This window comes from Molossus molossus, unplaced genomic scaffold (assembly GCF_014108415.1).
Source record: "Molossus molossus isolate mMolMol1 unplaced genomic scaffold, mMolMol1.p scaffold_m16_p_7, whole genome shotgun sequence".
In the NCBI taxonomy this organism is placed as follows: Eukaryota; Metazoa; Chordata; class Mammalia; order Chiroptera; family Molossidae; genus Molossus; species Molossus molossus.
The window spans coordinates 69,480,608-69,496,988 of record NW_023425401.1 but is presented as its reverse complement, the minus strand read 5'-3'; positions in this window follow the sequence as shown (position 1 = coordinate 69,496,988).

The following is a 16,381-nucleotide window of genomic DNA, read 5'->3' as shown; positions in this document are numbered from 1 at the left end:
CTGGAGCATCTTGCTCAGGTGATCAAGGAGACACCTACAACATAAAACCAACATACCAAGATTGGGAAACATAGCAGAGGTACCTAATATACAGAAAGAAATACAAAGAAGCAGCCAAAATAGAAAGACAAAGAAACATACTCTAAACGAAGAACAGAAAAAAATCCCCAGAAAAAGAACTAAATGATATACATGCAAGCAATCTACCAGATACAGAGTTCAAGAAAATAATTCTAAGGATGTTTAAGCATCTTAAGGGAAGAATAAATAAACTCAGTAAGAATGTCAAAAAAGATATAGTAAGCATAAAAAAAAAACTTAAACCATTATAAATAGCCCAAAATGACAAATAAAATATCTGAAATGAAAAATACACTATAAGGAATGAATGTATAAAGCAGAGCATCAAATCAGTGATTTGAAAGACAAGGTAGCAGAAAACACAATCACAGAAGCAAATACAAAAATGAATTTTAAAAAACGAGAAATGTTTAAGGGAACTTTGAATCAATATAAAAGTTAGCAACATCCTCATCACAGGGGTACCAAAAAAGAAGATAGAAAGCAAGGTATTAAGAACCTATTTGAAGAAAAACTGACTGAAAAGTTTCCTAACCTGGTGAAACACTAACACACACACACATCCAGGAAGCACTGAGTGTCCCAAACAAGATGAACCCCAAAAAGCCCACAGTAGGGCACATCATAATTAAAATACCAAAGACTAAAGACAAAAAAAGAATACCAAAAACAGCAAGAGAAAGACAGATAGTTACCTACAAGGGAGTTTCCATAAGACTCTTAGCAGATTTGTGGACAGAAACATTTCAGGCCAGAAGGGAATGGCATGGAATGTTCAAAGTGATGAAAAACAAGGACCTACAACCAAGACTACTCTACAAAAAAGGTTATATTTAAAATTGAAGAATAAATAAAGATCTTTTCAGAGACAAAAAAGCCAAAGGAGTTCATTACTGCCAAATCAGTACTATAAAATGTTAAAGCGACTTAATAATTAAGACAAAAATAATAATAATAAAAGAATATACTTATAAATAATAAAATGACAATAATCATTTTTATTATTGATTTTTTAGAGAGAAAGAAAGGGTGAGAGAGATAGAAACATAAATATGAGAGAGATACATCAATTAAATGTCTCCTGCACATCCAATACTAGAGATCCAGCCCACAGCCAGGACATGTGCCCTGACTGGGAATCAAATTGGGATCTCTCAGTCCATGGGATGATGCTCTATCTACTGAGCTACATTGGCCTGGCACAATAAATAATCACTTTAAATGTAAATGGACTAAATGCTCCAATAAAAAGACATAGCATATAAGAATACTGTCGATTTCTTAACGTTATTCTCATACGCTATGTTTTTTGATTGGAGTATTTAGTCCATTTACATTTAAAGTGATTATTTATTGCGCCATTCTTATACACCAATGATGAACTCACAGGAAGAGAAACTAAAAAAAAAAAAAAAAAAAAAAATCCCATTTACAATCGTGGCAAAAAAATTATGATACCTAGGAATAAACTTAACCAAAGATGTAAAAGACTCATTTGCAGAAAACTATAGGACATTGAAAAAATAAATAGAGGAAGATATAAAAATGTGGAAGCACATACCTTGTTCATGGATTGGAAGAATTAACATCATTAAAATGTCCATATTACCCAAAGCAATTTATAGATTCAATGCAATCTCCATCAAAATACCAATGACATATTTCACAGAACTAGAACACACACTTCAAAAGTTTATATGGAAACAAAAAAGACCCAAAATAGCCACAGCAATCTTGAAAAAGGATAAAGTAGGTAGTATCACAATACCGGATATCAGGTTATACTACAAAGCTATTGTAATCAAAACAGCCTGGTACTGGTATAAGAACAGGCACATAGATCAATGAAACAGAATAGAGAACCCAGAAATTGACCCAAGACAATATGCTCAATTAATATTTGACAAAGGTGGCGAAAGTATACAATGGAGCAAAGACAGCCTCTTTAATAAATGGTGTTGGGAAAATTGGACAGCTACATGCAAAAAATGAAACTAGACCATCAACTTACACCATACACAAAAATAAACTCAAAACGGATAAAGACTTAAATGTGACTCATGATCCATAAAAATCCTAGAAGAAAATGTAAGCAGAAAAATTTTGGACATCATTCACAGAATTTTCACTGATACATCACCTAAGACAACAGAAACAAACAAAAAAAATGAACACATGAGACTACATCAAGCTAAAAAGCTTCTGCACAGCAAAAGATACAACCATCAAAATGGAAAGACAACCCACTGTATCGGAGAGCATAATTGCCAATGATACATCAGATAAGGGGTTAATTTTCAAAATATATAGAGTACTCATACAACTCAACAACAACAACAAAAAGAACCCAATTAAAAAATGGTCAGAGAAGCTGAATCGACATCTGTCCAAACAGGACATAGAAATGGCCAAGAGATATATGAAGAAATGTTCAACATCACTAATCATCAGAGAGATGCAAACTGAAACAACAATGTGGTTATCACCTCACACCTGTCATAATGGCCACCATCAACAAATTATCAAAGTACTGGCAAAGGTGTGGAGAAAAGGGGACTCTAGGACACTGATGATGGGAATGCAGACTGGTGCAGCCACTATGGAAAACCATATGGTGTTACTTCAAAAAATTAAAAATTGAATTGCCATTTGATCTAGTGATCTCACTTCTAGGAATATACCCTAAGATGCCTGAAACACCAATCAGAAAGAATGTATGTATCCCCATGTTCATAGCAGCACTATTTACAATAGCTAAGATATGGAAACAGCCCAAGTGTCAATCAGTACACAAATGAATAAAAAAGCTGTGGTACATATACACAGTGGAGTACTATGCAGCTGTAAGAAAGAAAGATCTCTTATCCTTTGAGACGAGATGGAGAGACCTGTAAAGTACTATCCTAAGTGAAACAAGCCAAGCAGAAAAAGGCAAATACCACATGGCCTCACTTATTTGTGGAATATAATGAACATAACAGTCTGAGGAATAGGGCAGACCCAGAGACGTGGAAGTAAGGTTCAGACTGACAACCCTTGGAAGAGAGGGTGGTGGGAGGAGGGAAGAGATAAACCACAGATCTTATATGCATGTACACATAACCAATGGACATGGACAACAAAACCAGGGACGGGGTCGGGGGGATGGGGAGGAGGGTGTCAATGGGATAAAAAAGGATAAACATCTGTAACAAAAATAAAATTAAATAAAAAATGTTTAAAAAAGAAAGAAAAAGACATAGGGTAGCTGAATGGATGGAAAGAGAAGACTCATATATATGCAGTATATAAGTGACCTACTTCAGAACCAAAGACACAGACTGAAAGTATAAAAATGGAGAAAGATATTTCATGTAAATTGGAATGGGAAAAAAAATAGCTGGGGTAACAGTAGTCATATCAGAGAAAATGGTTGTTAAAACAAAGGCTATAAGAAAAGACAAAGAACAGTATATATTGATAAAAAGTCTAGACCAACAAGAGAATATAACCCTTGTAAACATTTATGCACCTAAATATATAAAGCAAAATTTTTAAATATATTTTTATTGATTTTTTTTAAGAAAGAATGGAAAAAAGAGAGAGAGAGAGATAAAAGTATCAATGTGACAGAGACACACCAATCAGCTGCCTCTTGCACACCCCCCACTAGGTATTGAACCCGCAACCTGGGCATGTGTCCTGACCAGGAATCGAACCAGGACCTCTCAGTCCATGGGACAATGCTCAAACCTTTGAGCCCACTGGCTGGGCTATAAAGCAAATATTAATGGACATAAAGGAAGAGATGAACAGTAATATAGTAATAGTGAGGACTTTTTAAATTATTATTATAGGGGATTTTAACACCTAATTGATATCAGTGAATAGATCTTCCAAACAAAAATCAACAAGAAAATAGAGGCCCTAAATAACACCATACACCATATAGATTTAATTGCTATTTTCAGAGGATTTTATCCCAAAGCAGCAGAATGTACATTTTTTTCAACTGCACATGGAATATTTTCTAGGTTAGACTACATATTAGGACACAATAGTCTAAATAAATTTAAGATTGAAATTATATCAAGCATCTTCTCTTACCACAATGATACGCAACTACAAATCATGTACCAAAAAATTTTTAACGAATAAAAATCACACAAACACATGGATGTTAATTAACATGGTACTAAACAATAAATGGATTAACAATGAGATTTAAAAAATACTTTAAGACAAATTAAAATGATAAAAGAAACCACATGCATAATTTAATGGTACACAGCAAAAGCAGTCCTAAAATGGAACCTCATAGCATTATAGGCTTACCTCATGAAATAAGAAAAATCCCAGGTAACTTAACCTACACTGGAAGGAACTAAAACAAAATAAAACAAAACAAAAAAATAGAGCTGATGTAAATAGAAGAAAATAAATAATAAATAGCATAGCAAAATTTTTTCGAGATACAATCTAAAAAACAATACTAAGGCCAATGAAATCAAAAGCTAGTTCTTTGAGAAGATAAACAAAACTGACAAATCTTTAACCAGGCTCACCAAGAAAAAAAAGACAGAGGACCAAAATAAATAAAATCAGAAATAGAAGAGAGAAGTAACAACTGACACCACAAAAATAAAATTATAAGAAAATATTATGAAAAACTATATGCCAAAAAATTGGACAATCTGGAAGAAATTGAAAAAAAATTATAGAAACATACAATCTTCCAAAACTGAATCAAGAAGAAACAGAAAATCTTAACAGGCTAGTTATAACTAATAAAATAGAAAAAAAGAAAATCATAACCCTTCCAGGAAACAAAAGTCATGAAGCAGATAACTTCACTGGTGAATTGCACCAAACATTTAAAGAATTATTAACACTACCCTCCTCAAACTTTTCTAAAAATTTCAAATGAAGAGTAGACTCTCAAACTCATTTTATGAAGGCAAAATTATCTTAATTTCCAAACCAGACATGATGACTACCAAAAGAAAAGGAGATTGGGGGAGGTAAATGAGGGAATAGGGAGGATAAATGGTGATGGAAAGAGACTTGAACTGAGGTAGTAAGTACACCGTACAATATACAGATGATGTATTATAGAATTTTACTCCTGAAACCTATATATTTTTGTTAACCAATGTCACTCTAATAAATTCAATTTGAAAAACACATAACATGACAAAGAAAGAAAATTATAGGTCACAATCCCTGATGAACATAGATGCAAAAATCCTCAACAAAATATTAGCCCACCAAATCCAGCAATACACTGAAAAGATCATATACCATGCTCAAGTGGGATTAGTTCCTGGAAGCAAGATTGGTACAATATCTTCAAATCTATTAATATGATATACCATATAAGCAAAATAAAGGATAAAAATCATATGATTATATTAATAGATGCAGAAAAGGGATTTGATAAAATCTAGCACCCAACTATGATAAAAAGTCTCAACCAAATAAGAATAGAGAAAACACACCTCAATGTAATAAAGGCCATATATAACTAGCCAAGAGCTAACATCATACCAAACGGGGAAACATTGTTTTTCCTTAAGATCAGTAACAAGACATGGATGCCCATTTGACCACTCTTATTCAACAATGCACTGAAAAACATAGCTACAGCATGCAGACCAGAAAAGAAATGAAAGACATTCAAATTAGAAAGGAGAAAATAAAACTGTCATTATTTGCAGAAGACATGGGTCTGTATGTAGAGATCCCTAAAGGTTCCACAGAAAAAAAAACTTCTAAAACTGATACATGAATTCAGTAGAGTAGCAGCATACAAAATGAATATTAAGAAATCAGTTACATTGTTATACAGCAATAATGCATTATCAGAAAGGAACACTAACAAAAGAATCCCATTACAATTGCATTGAAAATATAAAATACCTAGAAATATATTTAACCAAGGAAGTAAGAGACATGTATTAAGAAAACAATAAGACACAGAAAAAATGTTGGAAAAGATACAGTAAATGGAATCATATACTTGCTCAGGGAGGAGGAATTAGTATCATTAAAATGTCCATACTACCCAAAACAATCTATAGATTCAACACAATTCTTATAAAAATATCAATGGTATGTTTCACAGAACTAGAACAAATAACCCCGAAAGTTTATATGGAACCACAAGAAACCTCAAATAATCACAGCAATCTTGAAGGAAAAAAAAAGAAGTTGGGGGTATCATGCTACCAAATGTAAAACTATACTTCAAAGCTCTGGTAATCAAAACAGAATAAAATTGGCATAAAAAATAAACATAGATTTTATCAATGGAACAGAATAGACAGACCAGAAATAAACTCACACTTATATGGTCAATTAATATTTGACAAAGGAGGCAAGAACATACAATGGGTAACAACAGCCTAGTCAATAGGAATTGCACTGAATCTGTAGATAGCTTTGGGTAGTATGGACATTTTAAATGATGTTAATTCTTCCAATGCATGAATACGGCATATGTGTCCACTTTTTTGTATCTTCCTCTGTTTCTTTTTTCAATGTTTTAGTTTTCTGAGATCAGGTCTTATACCTCCTTGGTTAAGTTAATTTCTAGGTATTTTATTATTTCTGTTGTTGTTGTTGCAATGGTAAATGGGATATTTTGTGTTTCTCTTTCTGAGTGTTCATTATTGCTGTATAAGAATGCCATCGATTTCTGGATGTTAATTTTGTATCCCGCTACTTTGTCAAATTTATTTATTCAGTCTAGTAGATTTTTTATGGAGTTTTTAGGGTTTTCTATGTAATATATTATGGCATCAGTGAATATGACAGTTTCACTTCCTCCTTTCCAATTTGGATCTCTCTTATTTTTTCTTCTTTTCTAATTGCTATGGCTAATACTTCCAGTACTATGTTAAATAAGAGTGGCAAAAGAGGACATCCCTGTTTTGTTCCTGTTCTTAAGGGAAATGCTTTTAGTTATTGCCTACTGAGTATAATGTTGGCTGTAGGTTTTTCATGCATGACCTTTATAATATTGAGATATCATCTCTTTATTCCCACTTTGCTGAGCATTTTTATCAGAAACAGGTGCTGGATTTTGTCAAATGCTTTTTCAGCATCGATTGATATGATCATATGATTTTTATCTTTCATTTTATTTATGTCATGTATCACATTTATTGATTTATGAATATTGTACCAGCCTTGCATCCCTACAATGAATCCCATGTGGTCATGGTGAATAATTTTTTTAATGTATTGCTGGATCCAATTTATTAATATGTTGTTAAGGATTTTGGCATCAATGTTCATCAGGGATATTGGCCTATAATTTTCTTTCTTTGTAGTGTCTTTTTCTGGTTTTGAAATTAGGATTATGCTGGTGTTATAAAAAGAGTTTGGAACTCTTCCTTCTTCTTAAATTTTTTTGGAATAGTTTGAGGAGAATGGGTGTTAGTTCTTCTTTGAATGTTGGTAACACTCCCCTGTGAAGCTGCCCTGGCCTGAGCTTTTGTTTGCTGGGAGTTTATTGATTACATCTTCAATTTCCTTAGTTGTTATTAGTCTGTTCACATTTTCTGTCTCTTCCTGGTTCAGTTTTGGGAGACTGCATGATTTCAGAAATCTGTCCATTTTTCTTGATTTTCCAGTTTATTGGTGTATAATTGTTCATAGTATTTTTTAACAATTCTTTGTATTTCTGTGGTGTCAGTTTTTATTTTTCATCTTTCATTTGTGATTTTGTTTATTTAGGTCTACTGTCTTTGTTTCTTGGTGAGATGCAAATTAAATAGACTATGAAATATCACCTCACACCTGGCAGAATGGTGGCCATCAACAAAACTTCAGACAACAAATGCTGGCAAGGATGTGGAGAAAAGGGTACTCCAGTACACTGCTGGTGGGAATGCAGACTAGTGCAGCCCCTATGGAAAACAATATGGTGCTTCCTCAAAAAATTAAAAATAAAATTGTCATTTGACCCAGTTATCCCACTTCTTGGACTATATCCTTAGAAGCCTAAAACACCAATCGGAGGAATATATGCACCCCTAAGTTCATAGTGGCACTATTTACAATAGTTAAGATCTGGAAACAGCCCAAGTGCCCATCAGTAGATGAGTGGATAAAGTTAGTAACTGAAATTACTGTGACAAAGATGAGCTCTGTAGTAAATGGTATTGGGATATCTGAGAAACTTATGTATATTTCCATGCTTCACACCATGCTCAAAAATAAATTTCAAATTTATTAGGGATTCAAATGTATTTTTAAAAATAAATCAATACAACCACTACAAGGATAAAAATAAAAAGTATATATATGTACCCTTATGTTCATTGCAAATTTATTTGCAATAGTCAAGCTATGGAAGCAACCAAGTGCCCATCAATAGACGAGTGAGTAAAAAACACTCATAAGTGTGTGTGTGTGTGTGTATGTATGTATGTGTGTGTGTGTATATATGTGTATATATATGTGTATATATATGCATGTGTGTATATATATGCTTACACAGACAGATACACACACATACACAGTGGAATATTAGCATAAAGAAGAATGAAATCTTTCCATTTATAACAGTAGTTCAAGGGCATTATGCTAAATAAAATAAATCAGTCATAGATAGACAAGTGTTATATTATTTCACTAATATGTGGAATCTAAAGAACAATGTAAACAAACAAACAAAACAGAAACAAGCTCATAGATATAGAAAACAGACTGATGGTTGCCAGACGAGAGGGATTTGAGGAACAAGGTGCAAAGGTGAAGGAATTGAGAAGTACAGATTGGTAGTTACAACATAGCCATGGGAATATAAAGTACAGCATAGAAAATACAGCCAATAACATTGTTATAACTATATATGTTGCCATGTGGGCACTGGAAATATCAGGGTGAACACTTTGTGAAGTATATGATTATCATATATCTGAAACTAATATAAAATATTATTGAATGTAAATTGTAATTGAAAAAAAAAGTTGGACCTATACCAGAGACAGTACAGTCTTTGTGGTTTAAGAAAATGTGTAATGTAAAACACTGAAATAACATGTAACTGCTGGAACTCTGTCTCAAGGAAAGGTACTCACAGATTTATAAAAATGGAGGCCAGGAGATTTACTCACTATCTCTGTAATTAATTAAGAAAAATTATCGAATCATATACCTGAAACCTATATAATTTTATTAATCAATGTAACCCTTATAAATTCTACAATGAACAAATAAATAAATTTTTAAATGCACATTGAATTAGATAACTTCCCTGAATAAGACCTGGAGCCAATTCTTCCATTTTAGATCAACTTTGGATTTTACAGGTTCCATGTGTTTTTCCATGAACCACTGAGCCACCTTGTTCTTTAACTTCTGTCACAGTGGCTTTTTTAAAAAAAATTCTCTTTAAAGTATAAATTTTAAATATTTTCAAATGCCCTTCACCTGTAGTATCTCTACCTTACATGCCTTGTGAATGTATCCATTCATGTGTCACATAAAATGTCACCTCAACCCAAATTCTTTCTCAACTGCCCACTTCTCCCATACTATGTAGCCAATTTTATTTTTAAACTTTTTATTCATTATACAACTAAGAATTTGTAACAATATATTTTGAATATTGATTGCTTTCTGCTCACATTAGATTATATATTCCATAAAAAGAAGAACCATGTTGCCGTGGCCGGTTTGGCTCAGCGGTTAGAGCATCGACCCATGGCCTAGAGAGACCCGGGTTCGGTTCCCGCTAAGGGCACGTACCTCGGTTGCAGTTTGTCCCCGGCCCCGGTTGGGGTTGTGTGGGAGGCAGCCACTCGATGTGTTGCTTTCATGTAGATATTTCTCTCTGTCTCTTTTTCTCTCTCTCCCTCCCACTCTATCTAAAACAAAAGTGGAAAAATGTCCTTGGGTGAGGATAACAAAATTTTAATAATTAAAAAAAAAAAAGAACCACATTATTTTTGTTTATTTCTGTACTATTCATGTCTAGCACAGTTCCCAAATGTGGGAAGTATTTGAAAAATATCTGTTGATGAAAGGATAAATAAATGAAGAAACACAGAGAATATTGAATAGTGTCACATATATACTACATGTGCCCTTAAATTATGCTATTAGCAAAAAAAAAAAAAAAAAAAAAAGCATCATCAAGTGATTCTTATCACTTGTTAATTTTCATTAAATATTTATTGTGTGCCTATTATGTGTTACATGTTGTGCCAGGTACTGAGAATTCATCAGCAGCACAGTGGAGCTCTGCAGCTTTACATTTTGTCTCCACCAATAATTAGTCATGTGACTTTGATTACTTAAACTCTGTAGACCAGAATTATTTTCTCATATTCAAAAACAAGATAATGATAGCTGTGTTTTTTGGTCGTTGTGAGACTTGAAAGAGTTAATATATGTAAAGCAATTAGAACAGTGCCTGACATATAGTAAATGCTGACTATGTATCAATTACCCTTTTTTTAAAATGTTTTTATTGATTTTTCAGAGAAAGATGATTGGAGAGAGAGACAGCAACATTGATGTGAGAGGGAAATATCAATCAGCTGCCACCTGCATGCCACTACTGGGGATCCAGTCAGCAACCCAGGCAAGTCCCCTGACCAAGAATCAAACCAGGACCTCTCAGTCCATGGAACAACATTCATCCTTGAAGCCACACTGGCCAGGCTCAACTACTGTTAATAAACAAGGTTATTGTATATAGAACTAAGTTATCATGATAGTTAATTGTATGTGCCAACTTGACGGGGCTAAGAAATCCCAAATAGTTGTTAAAACAGTATTTCTGGGTGTGTCTGTGAGGGTATTTCCAGAATACATTATCATTTGAATCAGTAAACTGAATAAAGGAGATTGCCCTCTCCAATGTGGGTGGGTATCATCTAATCTGTTAAGGCCTGAATAGAACAAAAAGAATGAAGAGGGGTGGACTTGCTCTCTCTGCTTGAGCTAAGACATCATCTTCTCCTGCCCTTGGGCATCAGTATTCCTGGTTCTTTGGCCTTTATATTTGTACACCATTGTCTCCCCTGGTTTGGACTAGATGATACTACCAGCTTCCCTGGACCTTCAGCTTACACATGGTAGATCATGGTGCTTCTTAACCTACATAATTACACAAGCCAACCAATTCCTCATAATAAGTCTCTCTCGAGATGGAGAAAATATCACATTTACTATGTTGGAAGTAACAGTGGACCAAGAATCAACAAGCTGTGTTTTAGCTCTCATTTACTAATATGCTGGGACTTCCTTATCCACAGATTGGGGTGCATAATACCTACCCTACCTAACCTAGTTGCAAACTACAAAATGCAGTGCTAATAAACTATTATTATTCTTCCATGAAAGACTTCTTTATACCATTTGGTTAGTAATTAAAAACAGAGTGTTCTGATATTATTTTTTTTCACAGTACTCATTCAACTCAGCTAATAGTCTTACACTTCATATATTGTATGGGGCACTTTTCATCTTCATCTAGTGTTTGTTTCTTTCATTTTTTTGTGTAAATCTAAGTAAAATTTAATATTCTAGCTGTAATGTTAAACATTAGAATATTTTGAACTTGAAAGAAAATAACCGCCACATTTTCAATAAAATATATCTGTTTTCTCAACATGTTTTAATACAAGTCTAATGATAATACGAGCAGCCTTCTTTTCTAAAGCTGTGAAATATGAAAATATATTCCAACTCTTAGGCAGAATTTTCAAGAAAAATAGACTGCTGTTACACATTTCTGAAATAAATTAAAATTTAAAAGTCTGTATTATCCCATGTGGCTCGTGGAAAAAAAAGCATAATATTCCAGGAAGGTGAGGAAAGGTGGAAGTATTGGACTAAAAAGCCTTGTTTCTAGATGTCATTTGATATATTATCATTGGACTTTACACTATATACCCCACTTCACCAGTCACACTGTTCCTCTTCTGCAGTTTTTGTTTGTTTGTTTCACCCTTATCACTATAATATAAGAAATTTGAAACTAAATACTTCTGATGATGTATAACTCCTTGCATTGCTTATCAAAAAGAATAGCAAAATAAAGATTTTATTAATTACTATTATAGTTTTAAAACTGTCTGCCTTTTTGCTTTAGTATACAGGGTCTTTAGATACAAAGAAACACTCTTATTAGGCTATTCTTCACATACTGCCTTGCTTTCATTACAAGAAATGCTAGAAGCATTTTTAAGAACTCACTTATAAAGTAGCTGTATATAACCCAAAAAGTATAAATTTGCTGTTATATTATTATTGGCTTCATTTTTATTGTTTATAATAATTATCTTCAAAAAGAACTTTCCATTTCTGGATAGTCCATAAACCCAAAATAATAATAATAATCACCATAATAATGAGCAATATATCCACCATTCATTGTAACAGTGATTCATAATCTTAACTATTATCATACTATGCTTCATTATGATGATGGTGGTGAAATTACTATTCTCAGCAACTGAGTTTATGGTGAATTTAAGAAGTAAAGGAAAAAAATGAAAATAAAAATAAATGATTTCTTTAAAATTTCAAGAAGAACTATTTTAAAAAGTTAAAAATTCAAGTTCACATTGATTTAACTCAGACTTATTTGCCTAATCTTTAATAGAAAGATAATTTTTTTTAAGTTTTAAGACTCCTATCTGCTATTTCTCCCTCCCAAAATATTTTTATTCGATTTCAAACTTAAAAAAAAAAAATTAAGGGCAATCTTCACAGGAAAAAATGTGCTTACTTTTAAAAGGTATGACAAGAGTCATATGATAAGGTTAGAGTGTTGGGTTTGCTTCACCCATTCTAGTAAGTAAAATAATATAAAATATAATTTTCACTTAAAATTGAAATTTTTAAATTGATAATACTATTTAGAAAAATAAACACTATCATACACTCCTATGGGAAATGGATATTGGTCCAGCTTATCTGGAGTGCATACACTTTTAGAAATTTCACTTTTAGGAATTCACTCTTTAGAAATGTTCATATAGTAATCCAAAGGCATGTGCATAAAAATGTTCATTGTATGGGGCACTTTTGGTACTTTATTTGTAATGATCAGAAATTGCCTACAGAGGTATCAGTAGACAGCTAGTTAATTTCTTAATATAATATAATAATCAAAGAATTTTAGACAACTCTTATTACTAAGAATTTACATAAAGTAATATAGATATATTATTGTGTGAAAAGCAATTTCAGGACATTCATTATATATTATGACTGCATTATTTAAATTATATGTGACTATCATATATGTAATATATGCATTTATTGTTGTATGTAAAATTAGTATATATTACTTATTTAATAATGACAAATATTCCAGAAATTCTAGACCCTGAGTGATGCATATGGCATCGCTACTCCCAGGATAGTCTCCCATACCACCTTCCTTATCCATGCAAAACATGAAAGAAGCCAGGTTTCCCCACACCAGGCATTTTAAAAGGTAGTAGGAATGCAACTGTGTGCAACAGACAACATCACTGTCTCCCTAAACTTACATAGCAATGAAAAAAAAAAAAAAATGGATACTTAAACATGAAATCACAAGTCACTGTAAATTGTACCACAATCCTAGCACTGAGAACACTAGAGAGCTTAATCAGGCTTGAGATACCGGAGAAGTCACCGAACTTGACACCTAGAAGCTGGAAAGGAGTTATTCAAGCAAAGGTATTATTTGTTATGGCCAGAGCAGAGATTTCAAGAGACAGCAGCAACAGAAATGCTTGGAAGGTGTCAGAAACCCATCAAGAGCTTTACAAGCTATCTAAGAGTTTAATTTTATCCTCAATGCTACAGAAAATTCAAGAAATGTTTATGCAGGTTTATACAAGAAAGTAAAATGATCAAATTTGTGTTTTTGAAAGATACTACACAATTCTCTCATTCCTTTCCTTCAGTATGGCTGAATGGAGACTTGGTTGACAAAATAACTAGACCTTACATTAAAAATGGTTGTATGTGTCTGTGTTTTGTTTTAATTGCTGGGCTTTTGGAAAATTTGGGAACGGGAAAACAAAACTGACAATATTTCAGATCAGTAGTTCTCAAAATAAGGCCTGTCTGCGGGATTTCTCAGGCAGTCTGAGAGATCAAAACTATTTTCATAGTAAGGTGTTACTTGCTCTCTTCACTATGTTAACATTTTCTCTGACTGAGCACAAACAATTGTGGTAAAACTGCATCAACACTGTGATACAAACCACTAGTCCCTTCACCTTCACACACTCGCAATTTGCCAGTTTCACATAGAAATGTTTTTGATAAGGCAGTGGAAATATTTAATCTTATTGATCTCAGCTCAGGAGAAAGAGTCTTCCTAATATTCTCTGTGATGACATGGGAAATATGCATAAAACTCTTGGCTGCCCACAGAAGCAGGAAGGTTGTCTTAAACAAAAATACTTGTATAATTATTTCAGATGTGAGCTGAACTAGCCAATTTTTCCATGAAGCACAATTATCCAGTTATCTAGACCTGGTTTTTGTCAAAATTTTCTTGTAAATGAATGAGGGTAAGTCTGTCACTTTAAGAAAAATAACTGAATAAATAAATAAAATGAAATTTTCAAACAAAAATTAAAATTTTGAAAAACTGATACATACACATTGAGCCTGAAAGCTTCCCAAATATTAAAGACTTTTATTTATTTTTTTTATACTCACCCAAGGACATTTTTTTTTGCATTTATCTTCAGACACAGCAGGAGGGAGAGAGGGAAAGAGAAACATTGACATGAGAGAGACACATCGACTGGTTGCCACCCACATGACCCCAACCAGGGCTGGGGACAAATTGGCAACTGAGGTCTGTACCCTTAGCAGGACTGAACCCAGGAGTGTCAGGTCCACAAGCTGATTCTCTAGCCACTGAGACAAACAGGCCAAGACTTAAAGACTTTTCTGAAGTGATCAGTGGATTTTTAAAAAATGTGTTTTTTTATATTGTATAATAAAATGTGTCAGTATTTGAAAAATCTATATAACTCAGTAAGCCACTAGTATTCAAATGACCAATACATATTCTGTAAAACCACACATAGGTAAGATAAGCCAAATGTATTTTCATGTAGCAAAGAAGAAAAATGTATTGAGGAGATTCCAAAATGGTGGCAGAGTAAATGGAAGCTACACAGACCGTCTCCAAGGACCAAACTGGAATTACAACTAAAACACAAACAAATGGATGGAAAAAAGCAACAGAAAAGCAGCTTGCAATATATAACCAGTGACACTGACTCGATCTTGGTAGGATTGTGGAGGTGCTAGAGTGGGGCTGGGAGCACACAGACAGAAGAGGCCTTAGATGTGAGCAGCACCCTCAGAATAAACTCCCAAGTGGCTCCACAGCCCAGAGCTGTGACAGACACTAAAATAGCCACAGCCACTCACCTTGGCCTCTGGCAGAGGGAGGGCACACTGGAATGGAAATGAGTGGGGAAACTCGGGATGTGGAGGGGGCTTGGAGCTATTGCTCAGTTGCAGCCACGCAGAATGGTGGCCAACTTACTCCTTCCCAGGGCTCTGGAGAGAGGCAGCAGCCCCTCCCTCAGAGATTCATCCCCACCCAGGTGGGCCATTGAAATAAAAATTGAGGCTAACTAACAACCACCATTTTCCCCACCCTCGAAAAATCCTCTTATGCTGAGCACCTGAGGGAGTTTTTGATTCAACTGAGAACCAAAGGCTCTTCAAGTAACCTCTACTGATAGCCTCCATGCAAAAAGCTAAAGGATAACTGTACCATTCCTGGGCTAGCAATGCTAACCAGGAAAGTAAACCTTGACAGTGGTGTTTAACAGGGGTCTTCCCTCACTCATCCAAACCCAGGAGAGGGAGCCACAAACAGTAGAACACCGACACACACAGGGAAAATTTGGCAGGCTCCAAAGACCACTGTGATAGCCAAAATGGTGAAACATAGAAACAAAAGCCAAATGAAAGAACAAGAGACGTCTATTGAAGATGAGATAAATGTGGAGCAGTTAAGCAAGTTAAGAGAGCTACAATTCAGAGCCATGATCTGGAGGAAGCTCAATAGCATGAGTAATAACATAAAGATGTTGAAAATCAACCAATTGGAAATGAAAAACCACCAAGAAGAAATCAAGAATAACATAACAAAATAAAGAACACATTAGAAGGTATGAAAAGCAGAGTATCGGAAGCTGAGAACTGAATCAGTAAATTAGAAGACAGGGTAGAAAAAAATCAACCAATCAGAAAACCAAAAGAAAAAAACAATGGAAAAACAAGAATACAGCTTAAGAGAACTGTGGGACAACTGAAAAGGTAATAA